At 38.2% G+C, this 14,087-nt stretch overlaps 1 protein-coding gene across 4 annotated transcripts in view; it reads left to right on the top strand.

The window, feature by feature from the left end:
• Positions 1–24: 24 nt before the first annotated feature.
• erbin (erbb2 interacting protein) overlaps positions 25–14,087 on the top strand; it is a 53,110-nt gene continuing 39,047 nt past the window's right edge. The window contains exons 1-2 of one of the 4 annotated variants that reach the window (XM_044174263.1): positions 25–681; positions 10,409–10,476. The gene's annotated coding sequence lies outside the window, so the exon portion shown is untranslated. The remainder of the gene's footprint in view (positions 682–10,408; positions 10,477–14,087) is intronic. The other 3 variants (XM_044174262.1, XM_044174260.1, XM_044174261.1) reach the window with 3 other exon arrangements.

The raw sequence follows: 14,087 nt of genomic DNA, 5'->3' as shown, positions 1-14,087 counted from the left end.
AATAATAGTGAAAGCATCGTCACTGGGGCTCGGTGTAGCTGGAAAGGCGACTTCTGGTGGACAGCCCACTCCTACATGTAGGCACAGAGGTCGCGGAGGAGAAGAAACCCACCGCTTCATGTTCTTAATCAGCCTCAATGTAGCTTCACTCGATTCTGTCAAAGCTGCATGATTAAACGAAAGGAGATTATGACTGAAAACACCTGGGTGCGGCACACTTTAGAGGAAAAGGTTTCGCTCTGCCGGAGGTCGTACGCATTTTTGCCTTTTGTATTTCCTTGCTGAATGTCGTGGACATTTTGGATTTTTTTAATGCTTTTGTGACATTAAGTCTTACCAATTAAGGACCATTTTTTCCCCTCTTCTCTTCGGTTAGTTAGTTTGAGTAACATCTGGAAGGTAAATACTTTAAAGTCTGAAAACAACTGGGGGACGACAACGTTTAACAACTTGAGGACGGCTTGCTGAGGAGGCTGTGCGTACTGGGCCAGCTTCGAGTTGCTCTTTAAGTGGGCAACATTTAGCTAGCTGCTAACACTAGCACAACCCTATTGAACTACCCTCAAGCAAAACTGTGAAACTAGCTAATGCCCACCTCTTGACATATTTTTTTGGATATAGTAGCACCCTGCCCTTAACCTGGACATCATTAAATGAGACGCTGACTCCACAGTAATTTAGGTAAGTCTCTTTGTTTGCGCAAGTTACTGCTTCTGTCTGTGGGGCCCCATACAACATGCTAACATCACGGCTAGCTGCAGCGTACTATCGTCGGGGTCCCAATCTGATGCTGTCCGACTTGACTCTTGCATTAATTAAGTCCATTTTTAACAGTTAAATTATAATGTTACAGCCTCCTCTGACCGCTACCGGTTTAGTAATGGCTGTGACCAGATTCCTGTTCTTATACAATGGTGGGTTTTGGACGGTAACAAGAGATTCAAGCAGCTGTCTGTATTTTCGGTAGGTTTTCCATCAACAGCTGTACATAGCTGCAGACTTGCAATGTTGCTTGACTGCCTCTTGTTTATTCGGAGTCACCAGAATGTCAAATATAACGCAGTCTAGTACATTTTTATAAGTAACAGTCAGTAACAAGGATATATTTTACTGCCATCCCCCATATAAGTCAGTCATTAACGTAACAGCTGCAGTGCAACAGCAGCAGCAGACACATCTTTTGTTGCGGAGCACCTTCAGCGTTTCGACGGACGAGGGATTAGTTTGCTGTACACTGAACATATCGGCGTTTTCATTTTCTCACCACTTCACTAATCAGATTACTATCCCCATTTAACTCCAATGTAATTTAATCCTGTTAAGATTTGAGATAGATGGCGGGGCTAATCTCTCTCTCTAGGTTTGATTTCAGGAATTTTAGCAGGTCCAGCCATGTTTTTTTGTTTGTTTGTTTTTTTGTTTTTTTTTTTTTTTTTTTTTTTTTTTACAGTTTTGTTAATAATTTCTCTGGGAAATGCTGTGAAGAGAAGCAGCCCAGAGATATGTCATGAAACCATGAAGCAAATAACGTTCAGGGGAAAATAACAGCAAGCCTGTCTGAATTACATCCGTGAATGCTTTGTGGTTTTGACACACCAGAGACTGCATTATATCATGCCTGCAGTGCATTTGTAAACTGAGTTAGACATATTTACGTCTCTCTGTAGATTTTCTGACACTAGCAAAGGGAGCTCATGAAAATACAAACTTGACCCAGCTGAACTAACCCTTGAAACTGACAGGATGGACTGATTGTATGTTGCTAAAGAGAGGGGACATGGTTATGTTAAGATTGTCCACAAATACTACAGGCATCCATGGGTAGTTAAATGTCCTCCAGCCTGCTTGTTGAAATACAGAGAAGGCTTCTGCTGCATTTAAAACTCAAATGATTGGCATTGTCATGTTGTAAAACAGATCTGTTTGGCCTTCAAAGGCCATCCTTGCTGTAATATAATGTAAACAAAGACTAGGACATATCAGCTGCCACTTGTCATTGTTGTAGACCCATAATATATTAGCTGGTGGACAGCTGTTTGTAGATTATTATCCAGTTATTCATTATTATAATGACTGATATGCATAATCTAACATTTCAATCTCTCCAGAGTTTGGGGCAATTTCCTCAAACTGTATAATTCACTGTTATATTATACTTCTGCCCTCCTTTCCACATTGCAGTGTTTGATCATCCATCTAATTAAAAGCAAATATTGTTATGCAAGACTGATTTTCAATATATGCACTGCATAAATCACAGAGTCTTACTACAGTGGTATGTTTCCATTAAGGTGTTGAAAGCCTGTGTTGGTGAACATTTCATTTATCAACTTCCTTGTGTGCTCATTTACAACAGACCTTATCTAGAATGGAAGATAAGGTTCATTCCAACAAAGGCCCTCTACTGCGCTGTTCTTTTCTCACACTAGTGCCAAACTATTGTTGTTACACTGATACACTTGCAGAACAGTTTGTTGTGCCACCTGGAGATGGAAAGAAAACAAAGACATGTTTCCATATCATCGTTATACATAAACAATGTTACTCTGGCTACATAATGGTTAATCCAAAGTTCATGATGCTTCCATTGTGAATTTTTCCCATATCTCTCTATATCATAGTTCGACAAATAAAACTCTTTTAGGATTAGGTCACCCAGGTTAAAACATTATTTATTTATTTATTTATTTATTTATTTATTTATTTTGCTTTTAAACAGCCCCAAACTGTTTTGTTCAACAGGTTTGAAGTCAGCCTGGGCTTCCTTGATGGCAATACATTTTTTCTAAAAGCCTAATGAAGTATTATCTTGACTTCCTTAAGGTGATGTAATTTCTGTTGGAAAGGGACACAGTGAGTGATCATCCTGAACTGTGAACCAATTTGATATCATTTGAGGTGGAAACAGCTATTTGATTTCATAAGAGGGTCATAAGAGTGGGATCTCTTGAAGAAATAGTTAGTTGGACTTTTTGTTGACACCTAGTGTTGGTGTTGCATGATTGCTGAACACAATGGCAAATGTATTAAGTATGGCTGCGACTCTAGGTGTGTTTTGTCTAATTGCACTTTATATTGTGGTGAAGAGGAAATAAGTATTCCATAGCAATGTGTCAACATTGAAGTTGTTGAAGTGGACCAAAGAGCACATGTTCAATGATGTCATGGTGTATTGCGAGAGTGAACAAACCTGTGAGAAAATGTTGTCAGGTTAGGAAATGAGCCAGTGTAAACTGTGGCAGTAACATTTATTTATTTATTTATTTTTTCAGTGTGAATGTGCCAATTTGTATTTTGTTTGTAATATATTGCAGCTGGCAGGTGATTTAGTCTTTTTGTCACAGTTTTCTGTGTTGAAAAACTGCCAGTCCAAATATCCTTGTTTCAGCCAAAGCAAAATTCATAAGATTGTCCTCGCACTGCCATCACTGTTTTCCATGCAGATATATGTATTTAGTTGATTTGCCCTATTAAAGATTTCATGTGGGGGTTTTTTCCTTGCTCATTTTTTTTATTTTATTTTTTTTAAAGACATTTGGCAATGGCAAGTTGTGAGACTTCGTTTTTGTTGTGTAAGCAGCCCATCCCTCTTGCAGCAGATGCATGCAGCACAAGCTGTTGCATGTGTTTATTTTACTTTCAATTAATGGGCTAGCTTCTGCTAATGATCATTTTATAGAGCTGAATTGTTTAGTCCATTAATTGATAAAGTGATCAACAGAAAAGCAAGAAAGCCATGAAATATTCATGATGAGGTAATGTATTACGGGGACAGCTTCGGCGACAGAACGCACAGCAAACAGCAATGAATAATCGTGCTCCATCACGAGTGAGCAATACAGAGTGGCTAGCTAGCTAGCTAGTTCGCCAACTTAGCTTCCTTGCTTTCTGACGTATCATCTGGTGTTTCCCATGTTTCCCCAGAAGTTATAGCAACTAGTGGGGGTAATGGGGATATGACGCCATTGACGTGCACCCAAGTGAAACGCACCGTTACCTTGAATAAAGTTCTGGGTTTGAGCATTGTTGGAAACATTTAGGATAATTAAAGTACACAATTCAACAAAATATATAACGCAGGTCTAGTCGTTTTGGACATTCATTCCTGCCTCTCAGTTGTGAGGATTTGCTGCTTTTTTGTCCTGTGTCAATTGAATATCTTGTGATTTTTGGACTGTTGGACTGCCAAAACAAGTAATTTAAAGACCTTGGGCTTTAGAAAATTTTGATGGGCATTTTTCAATATTTTGACATTTTATAGACCACATGTTTAATTGATTAAAATAATAATAATGCAGATAAATCGATAGTGAAAATGGTTGTTAGTTGCTGCCCTCGAACTGATTTTTATTTTTTAAATAAAGGCCACCAACAGTCAGTGTAAGTTTCCCCATTGCCAGTCAACTTTAAGGATCTATTCGTGTCCTACTGACATGTATTAATATTCATTTATTTATATTAACACAACGCCACACCACCACAAATAAATTCTCAACATGTGGGAAGCAATGAGTCATTGCAAAGATTGGGGACATGTGTGCTCAACTGGAAACAGTGTTACCAACCAGTCCAGTTGGACCATGGTAATATTAGTCTCAGCAGCTTGTTTAAAAGTCCCCAGAAACATCTGTAGTGTAATGGTCCTTTAGAAATGTTATCACCTCAGTGTGGATGCTAAAGATAAGCCTGGGTGTCCTGTGCTTAGTGTGGTGATTGTAACTGGCTCTTTTCTCATCCATGTGTGTCATACATTTTTGCTTTTAGACGTTACTGAGGGGACGACAGAGCCCACCCCTTTCATTTCTGGTGTGTGTCACATCTATTCCAGTTTGGCTACATCAGAGAGGGTGTAAACATGTTGACATTTTCAGCCAACTTCTGTTACAGCGCTCCACTCTACACACAGTTTCAGTGTTTGAACTGGTGCGACATCTTTTGTTTAAGCTATTAGTAAAATGCAGTGTTTATGCATGTGCTCTGACTGGTTTGGGTAGGAGTTTCTGTGTAATGTTTTCCTTGAGCCTTTCCATGCCTTTTCCATGATCCTTTTGAATCCATGCAGAGACCGGTGATAGAACTGTTTGGCTGCCAAGAAGTGCTTGTCCTGCTCCTTTAAAGCAGGTGAAAGCATGCAGCAGAGTACAAAACAATGGACGATTTGATTGTAGCCAGTGACTGCAGTTTTGACGTTACAAGGGTGGTCATGTGACAAAGCAAGGTCACGGGATTAGTCAGCCACTCGAGGAAGACCTTTTGTGGACAAACCATTATCGTGTCCATGTAGAATAAAGGAAGAACTTGGAACAAGATAGCAGTGTGCAGGTAATATTCTTTAGTCCTTTTGTGAAGATAATTGTTACCAAGTACCTACAAAGATTTTATGGATGTGCATGTGCCTCTTGATGATTGCATGGTGTTAGTCAGCACATGCTAAACTTGAGTTTTCAGTGTCACAACAGTGGTAAATTCTTCATAAGGTTAGATCACCATGGTAACTTACGCTGCACAGCTAACTTGATCTAGAGCAGGCTGTATTCAGACTAGGGATATCCCGTGCTGATATTTATAATTTATAGTCCCACTGACCTTATTCAGGCTGTATAAAAAGCACTGACACATCTCTCTATACCTAATTTCACCATTTGTTCTAATGATACTCATGAAGGCTAAAATATTTACTCTTAAAGTGTACTTGATTTTATATGTATTATGTCAACACACTTGTGGCAGGCGATTTTTGATTTACAATCTGAGGAATGTCTATAGGTCAGCAGCAATATTTAACTACCACTTTGACTGATTTTATCATTATGAAAAACAAAGCCCATGTCTATGGATTATTTTCTTGGTCTGATGCCCACTGGCCATTAAAGCTGGCTTAACAAATAGCATTAATGTACATTCATAACCGTAGATATCAATTTTGAATGAATAGCCTATTAAGTGTAATGAAGATCTTCCATACAGTAGAAGTCTTGAGTCTGTATTTTGACTCTGTATTTGTGGAACATTGTAAATTTGCATAATATTTGACATGCTGTTCTATCAGTTTCAACATACATCTGTGCATTCAGTTTCTCCCTAATGGTTTCCCTGCATCTGTGACCCAGTTAGGAGAAAAATGTCTGCCTCATTCAGTCTTGCTGTCTATCAGCAGACATGTTCATAAAGCCAAATCCTTCTTTAGTTTTGTCTCTGCTGGCTGATTAAGACACCACATAGGAGCGTGCAGTCTCCCCTACATAACACATGGAAAAAATTTAAATAAGACATTTATGTAGAAGAACTGTGGTAATCAAAACCCTTTCAAAATTCTTCCATTACCTAAGAGGAAAGAAAAGTTCTTAGACGTAAACCGTGCAAGAAATGGTCTGCTGTAATATCAGCTACAGATAAGCGTCGTATCTCTGCTATAAGCTGCCTTCATACTGTATAGCCTAACTAATTTTATGTGCTGTAGGCTGGGTGATGCATTGGCTTCAGGCTATCCACACATGATAAGTGGTCTGAGCTCAACTCTGCGCTGGGTTGGGCAAAGAACAGTACCTCAGCACGACGCAGATACATCAACATGTATTTTATATAACTTATAAACAAGACATGCAAAATTCATGCTGAAGAAAAGTATAAAATCCTGGGTCAGTGCGGTCATCCTTTGCAAGGTGTCCCCACCATAAGGCAAAGTTTCAAAAGCTGGGCTGATTGCAGAGAAGCATGTTTACAGAGTGGTAGAAACACATGGTCACAAAAGCAGTATTTGTAGCAAACGTAATTTGTTTTTATTGTGTGTGTGTGTGTATATATAAACTGCATTTTTATTCAAAATCTGGCTATGAAATTAGGCTTATAATAAATTGCTGTTGGCTAGTTCCGTTATTATATATCACTGAATTATACGTACGTACTGTTGCAAATAAAATGCACTGAGAATTTTTAAATAAGGTTTGGGACAATGAGTGGGCTCAGTGCACCCTGTTTAATACATATTCACGTTCATCCATATTCACTGCAGAAGAACATGCAGCCAAAACATCGGTTAGTTTACAAATATTGTGTACTGTACTCTATTTTATCCTAATTTATTTAAACTGGAAATGTATGTAGCATGTAATGGACTGTTTGTCCATGACAGGCTGCCCAGGATCGATTTTCAGACTCGACCCTGTTCAGACCTTCCACCCTTTATTCATATTAGTCTATTTTTTTAACTGATAACATGTCTGCATCCAGTTGAGGTGGATTGCAGTTCAAATCAGGTTCAATGCTACATGTACCTTATGCATATCTTAAGTGGCTGCTTGTGATCAGAGATTTTTTTCCCCCTATTTTTCTTTGCTCAATATGCAAATTACCGTATACATCACCTCCATTTCCATGGACCGCCTCCCGTCTTCAAAGACAAAACAATAGTGTCATCCATTGTTGGCTCCCAGATCGACATGCACCAATTGAAATTATACACTTTGTCTTGTTTATGATCCATGTACAGGGGTCCATAATGTTGTTGTTGCTGCTCAAGGAGATTGTTTGTTTGTTTGTTTGTTTTGTTGCTACTGGCACAAAAATTACATTTACACCTGCTTACACATACTACAAAATTAACTTAATAGCCCTCCAGTGCGGTCTATGATGTGTTTGACCACATAAATGGGAGACGCATGCTCTGACTACCTACAATTGTTGCCTGAGTCATTGCATCCGCAATGTGTTTTGGTTGGAATCACACCTGGTGAGCTGCTAATTTGTGAAGGATCACCCAAGCTGCATTTTAGTGCAAAATATGAACAGCTCATTTTTAGGTAAGGCTGGCGGTACAATTCATACGATATAAAATCTGGTTTGTGTGCACAGGCAAAGTGGTGGGTTTGGGACCCATAAAGAAGCTCCATGTTTGGCTTTCAATCGCTGCAGTGTGCTGCGATTTAAACAGGCTGAACAGGCACAGGCTGGTCAGCACCTTGTTCCCTGACCCTAATACACCATCACCTGCCTGTGATGTCATGTGACAGATGTGACAGCAGTTTTAGTATATCTCTATGTTTACATCTGTTTACCAGTGCTAAAGAACTTACAAGTCGTGTCTGTTCTCAACTTGATTCATGGGTATCTCCTTTCAGTGTTGATGTCATTAAAACGAACACACCTTTTTAACTGCAGTGAGTTTACTAGTCTTCATGTTTGCTCAGTGTTGTATTTGACAGCAGTCTGAGAACAAGCCAAATTTGATTTTTAGTTTACAGTGTTCTGCCGAGTCTATTAGCAGAGCAAAGGAACAGACTGGCAAAGACAAGGAACAGAGAAACTGGTATTACTCAATTAGCCCAGTAATCAAAAATAATGACAGTATTACCATAGCAAGCAAACAAAACAAACAAGCAACTCTATTACTTGGCTCCATCTCTGTGATTTACTGCATAAACTACATACACATGTAGTTACTAGCATGTTGGTTATTATTGTGTAGCTTATAAATTCAAACTTAATTAAAAACTTTAAAGTAACAGTTTTTTTTTCTCATCCTCCCTTGAAATTGTCAACCCAGTGAATTAAAGTTTACAGAGTGATGCTGGATGCACACTGTCAGATTGCAGTAATATATAAATATTTATTATGAGCAACAACAATTCCTGATGCTGAAAACCATAAATCTTATTGTGCACACAAAGTACTTCCTCATTGATAGAGCTCATATAAACAAGGCACAGGTGACTTCCTTCACCGTCTACTTTTGGTTTCACAGTATGGCTGCGATTGCGCTGTCTGCATGAAAGTCAAGTAGCTGCAAAGTAGAAGAGGCTGTTTGTGTAGCTGCTATGCCCCCCTTGCCCACCGCCAACACCCCCAATTTGAAAATGACGCTTCTATGGCTTTATTCCAGTGTGTGACGGAAGGAACTTTTGTTTGGCAAGATTCAGTCTCCCAACTATATGAGATGAGGATAAAGGCGCCCAAGAGGAAGTGGAGCAGAAAAGTGTCAGTACAGTCCAGTATGTTTGCAGCTGATTGAGAGAACCTAATAAATAAGTCAAAATGTCTTTCTTTCTGTTTTTTTTTTCTCCTCATCTTTTCTTGCCTTTTTTTTGTTTTTTATCCCTCCCTCTTTCCGGCTGTATAGCTCTTTTGTGCACGATGAGGATAGTGGAGGGATGATCCTATCTTTTAGCTGGCTCAGTTTGTCTCAGATCAGCTGGCGAGCCTAATGCTTTTCCAGACATGCATGGACAATACTTCGTGTTGTACTCTGACCTGAGAAGCAAAATGATGTCGCATTTCAAGGCTGAGTCTTGTTCAGGTTCTTGTGGGGGTGTTTTTTTGTTTTTTTTGTGTGTGTTTTTTTTTCTTTTTTTTAAGACAAGCCAGATTACCTTCATAAAACATAGATGTCAGTAAAATGAGAACATTTTCTCTGCATTACAATGTACTGTATGCTCCACTAATGCTTGAGCAATACAGTCCTTAGTAACAAAATGAAAACCGCTTGTGTTTCTATCCATGATTCTTGTGCCTCAGGCAGGACTAACTTGGCACATAGGAAGAGCCTGGCTATTTCAGTATATCCTAAACTTAATAAATTCCACCTCCCATTCAACAGCTCTATGTAGTTACTGAAGTATTCGCTGACAAATCTATTTTATTTTTTTTGTTGTACATACTGAACCTAAGCTTCCACAGTTGCAAAGCCAACCCCTAACAAGCAGAACTTAACATGAGAGAGGGAAAGAGGTTCTTTTGACCTAAATGTGGCTGCTAATTAGCATGCACCACGAGACGGGAAAAAAAAGATTTTACAGGATCTTCATCTAATCACATTATCTGGTTTGGATTTTGTCAGGTTTGCATCACCCCTCACAAGGGATTAGACAAATGATCAATCCAACAATATGTATTGCAAAAGACTACGTAGTCGTCATTAATACACTGGCAACGATATCAAGTTCTCTTGGGAATTCTTCAGATTTCTGTCTGGTCATGTTACTGTGCCACTTTTACTGCTGTTTTACATTTGAGTAGTATCAGAAATGTAATTTTGTTTTGTATTTTTATTCAGTCATCTGAAAAATTATGTGAAACAGAAGGCATCTCATATTGCATTGAATTAATTTTATTAAAAGTTTTGTAAAAAAAGAGGAAATGTTTCCTGTTCACTTGTGGTTATTGTGATGTTAAAGAGATTATCTATCTCTTTATCACTTCCATGGAAAATGTAAAGTATTATGGTAGTGTTGTAGGCTTCCATGTAATTCACAGCTCAGTTTCTCACTGATGAAAGGAATGGGGCTTGGGCAACTGCCATGAAACACTGTCAGCAATGGATTGTAAGGGTAAATCTATCTGAAGCAGTTGACGAATTGTTGGTGTTGGTACGGTTTGTTTTATGCTTGGGTGCTTATGTTTTCTTTCTCTTTAGATAAGCAAATTGTTGCTGTTGGATCTGTCATCCACTGGGATCCAGGCGCTTGAGTCCTAAATGACAAGGTATGTAAGGCAGCTCGTTCATGTCATTGCTAGAATTTATTCCTTTATTTATTACCCCAGTAACTCTACCCTGCATATTACACAGATGTTGATTTGTGATGTTATTTGGTGGTATTAGACAGCATTTTTTTGTTTTCAGCTGTTAGGTGACACATCAAATACTTTAGCAATATGCTGAATCTATTGTGGGGTTTGTATTTTTTCTGTCTCTTGAAGCAAACCTGTCTGTATTTACAGTTTTGCTATGATGGACGTGATGTATTGATGTCAAACATTAGTCCAACTCTAACAAGAAACAACAGGAGTGCCCCACCTCATTTTCCTGGCAGCCAAGATACATGATACACCTGCCAAACTAGCTCTGTGTGTAATCAGCTTCCTGTTTCACCGTACAAAGGTCAAAAGATTGCTATTACTACGGCATATTTATTTCAGACCATGCCTCATTGACAATAGAATGCAATGTAGTCACACAATTAATCATTTGCATTGATGAACATGTAAAATCATATTTTCAACTGAATACTACACAAACATCACCATTCATCAGTTTGGAGTCCTTTAAGGCAGATATTAGGGGACAAATAATAAGCTACACAAGTTCAATAACAAGTTCAGCCTTAGGAACCTTGAATAAATTAAAGTTGTCATTTTCTGATCAAGGAGAAAAAAACTAACATTCCTTAAGACTAAGGCTATATGAATACATCAGAAAATTGCATGACCAATACACAATTCACAGCAGGATACGCTGTCTTTACATTTGTGACATTTAACCAACATGGCAAATTCAATACTTGTAGCAGTGAAGATCAACATGTATAGGCTGCCTGAAGGCCTGCATTTTGGATGGAAAGGATAAACTTGCCAAGAAGTCCCTTCAGGGTTCTGATTGTTGTCATATTGTCTACACCAACTAAAAAAAAACCCAAAACAAAGCTTCATTCCTGACCCCTCCAGAAAATGATCATTATGATTATATTTTTTAAGATGATACAGAAACCAAGCGAAGACCTGTGTTGGTTTTTACTGAATTATCCTCATTTGTGGTCACTTTCACATTCATACATTTAGTCAAACCTATGCTGCCGGGGTTAGCACAATATGTCATTGTGTTTGGATAACTGGATTATTTAATTTTTCCAATTTGGCCCGTGTGTTTAAAACGTTGACTACAGATAACACATTTCTAGGCGTCTAGACGGTCCCTGAAAAGTTTGTCTCGAGGATACTATGGATGCACATGTCCTGTGACCTGAATAGTGAATACAACAAGACTGGATGATAGGAGGCATGCCTCTCCTACTTGAGACAGCTTTGTTTTTAGCTTTGCTGACAGGAACAGGTTTGACTTTCGAAGGATTTTTTTTTTTTTTTTTAGTGCAACATTTCCACATTTACTTGTTTGACTACTTGGCTTTTCCCATAACTCATAGCCACTCTGTTTGCATAACTTTCACACTGCTGAAGGCTTTGCATCAATCTGCATTTGATACCTGGATCTAAAACAAAGGTCAACATACTAGACTCTAATTTCCACAATCACTTGTTTTGTCCGTAATATGGATTTCTTTTCATTTTCATAAATTAACATCAAATTACATGGGGCAGAAAATCATTGATGCTCTGCTAAATGATGATTATAGGGCAACAGTATGTAAGCACAGTTTCAGCACTGTGATCAATACATACCTGTCAGTTTAAGGACTGATAGACTACCATTCATTACCACATTAGCAGTGGCTATTTGCTGCATTTAACTAGTGAGTAGGGGCACATCTACCAATTCCATTCATTGTATGTGGCACCAGTTTACAGAGGGTAGGAGCTCATGTCTCAATGGAAGTCCTCTTTTTACCTACACTGGGCTATAATCATTGAAAATGATCATGAAGGACAGATTATTATTTTTTTTTATTCTTAGAAGATGACAATCTGGAATTTGTCAAACCATAATATTCCTGTTTAACTGTTTTCAAGGAACTACAGCTGTGTGCAGGACCTTTTTAGCATTGGCCAATGTTTATGGTATTGATTGGAATATCCACAGCACTGCTGATTTTCGTTGAGATTCCTCCAGTTATGTTCAGCAGCTAGTCTGTGTCTGTCTGCTGTTTGGTGCTGAGTAGGTAGTGTAGAGTGGGTTTTTAGAGCTTTTTAAGTGATAAGACCTGCTTGCTGATTCATTGTTATTACAAAAATATGATTATAGAAATAATAAATTTTTAGCTTCTGCTTCAGGGTCTTCCAGGGGCATAGGTGTAGTCTCCATATTTGTGCCAGAGGTTTGTGATTTGTCAGATTGGGCTCCTTGTGTTTTCTTTCTTTCAACATGTTTCCAATGTGAGATTCCGATGAGATTGTTGATAGTGAAGACAACATGAAGCAAGATGAGAGGCTCAGTAATCATAATTAATTTTCCTGAAACTGTAACTCCTGTATAAGAAAATTAAAACTGAGTAAATTACATTAGTTCACACACAGGTCTGTGTTTTACCTTGATGCAGCGGGCACAATTCAGTATGTTTTCAAATCATAAATTAGCAAAGCTTGCTTGTTGCTTTCCTCACCAAGTCCTTGTTTGTTTGTTTATACAACAATATTTTTTCATGAATTATCAAGGACATGGACTTCTCAAGCCTATTTTTGAATGGATATATTAATATTCTGTATTTTATAACCATCTATGCATGTTCTCATTCATTTTAAGTGAAAATTAACATTCATTATTATAGAAAATATATGTTGCAGATAAATTGACTCTTAGTTCTTTTTAGCACAGCTATTTAAAAGTATACCATGTGATTGTTCATTGTTAACTGTTTTAAAACAGCATTTAATGAGCAGACTTTATGACTTTAACAAGGCATTAGGGGAATGTTATCCATTTCCATATTTTCCAGTAGGCAAACAAGGAAAATGCGGCAGTTGTCTGCATGGATACATGGCTCTGACCTAAATGTGTCTGACCTGGTTATTGAGACTTGGCAAACTGTGTCTCGCTCCCTCTGTCTTTCTCGCTCACATGGACAAACACACAAACACACAAGTAACTGTATCTGATACGTAGTCCTGTGTATCTCTTTACTGGGGAAGCATCGTCTTTCAAACATGGATATCGCTGAGAAAGGTTTTTAAGAACTTCTTTGCGTCTAAAACGATGTCCATTTATTATTAAAGTTATAGAAAATGCATTTGAGAAGACTTGTTCGTAAGTAAGATATTTACCTTCACTGTGTGCTGTAAAAAATTTTATATTGCTATTGCTTTTTATATTTGGCTTGCTAGTTTCCTATCCATTCCTCTGCTTTTTCCATTCTTAGCCATCTGTGGGAGTAGCCTAGATCATGAGCAGATAGCCCTCCAGGTCCTCTCGAGCTCTGAGAGTTGGAAACAACACAAGGAACATTGGTCTGTAGCACTTGAACTCACTATAAATTCATATCATCATACTCATTTCACTGTAAACACAAATTGACTGCTTCTTTCGTATGTCATGGTTCAAAATAAACTGTTTAAGGTAACTTTGTATATTCAAAGTGTCATGTAGTATATAAGGGATGAGGTTCTAAACTCAGTGTCGAATGCCAGGCACAATGAACCCTAATGCC

Source organism: Siniperca chuatsi, linkage group LG18 (assembly GCF_020085105.1).
Source record: "Siniperca chuatsi isolate FFG_IHB_CAS linkage group LG18, ASM2008510v1, whole genome shotgun sequence".
In the NCBI taxonomy this organism is placed as follows: Eukaryota; Metazoa; Chordata; class Actinopteri; order Centrarchiformes; family Sinipercidae; genus Siniperca; species Siniperca chuatsi.
The sequence above is the reverse complement of the archived record's forward strand: the minus strand, read 5'-3'. Positions and strand labels throughout refer to the sequence as shown.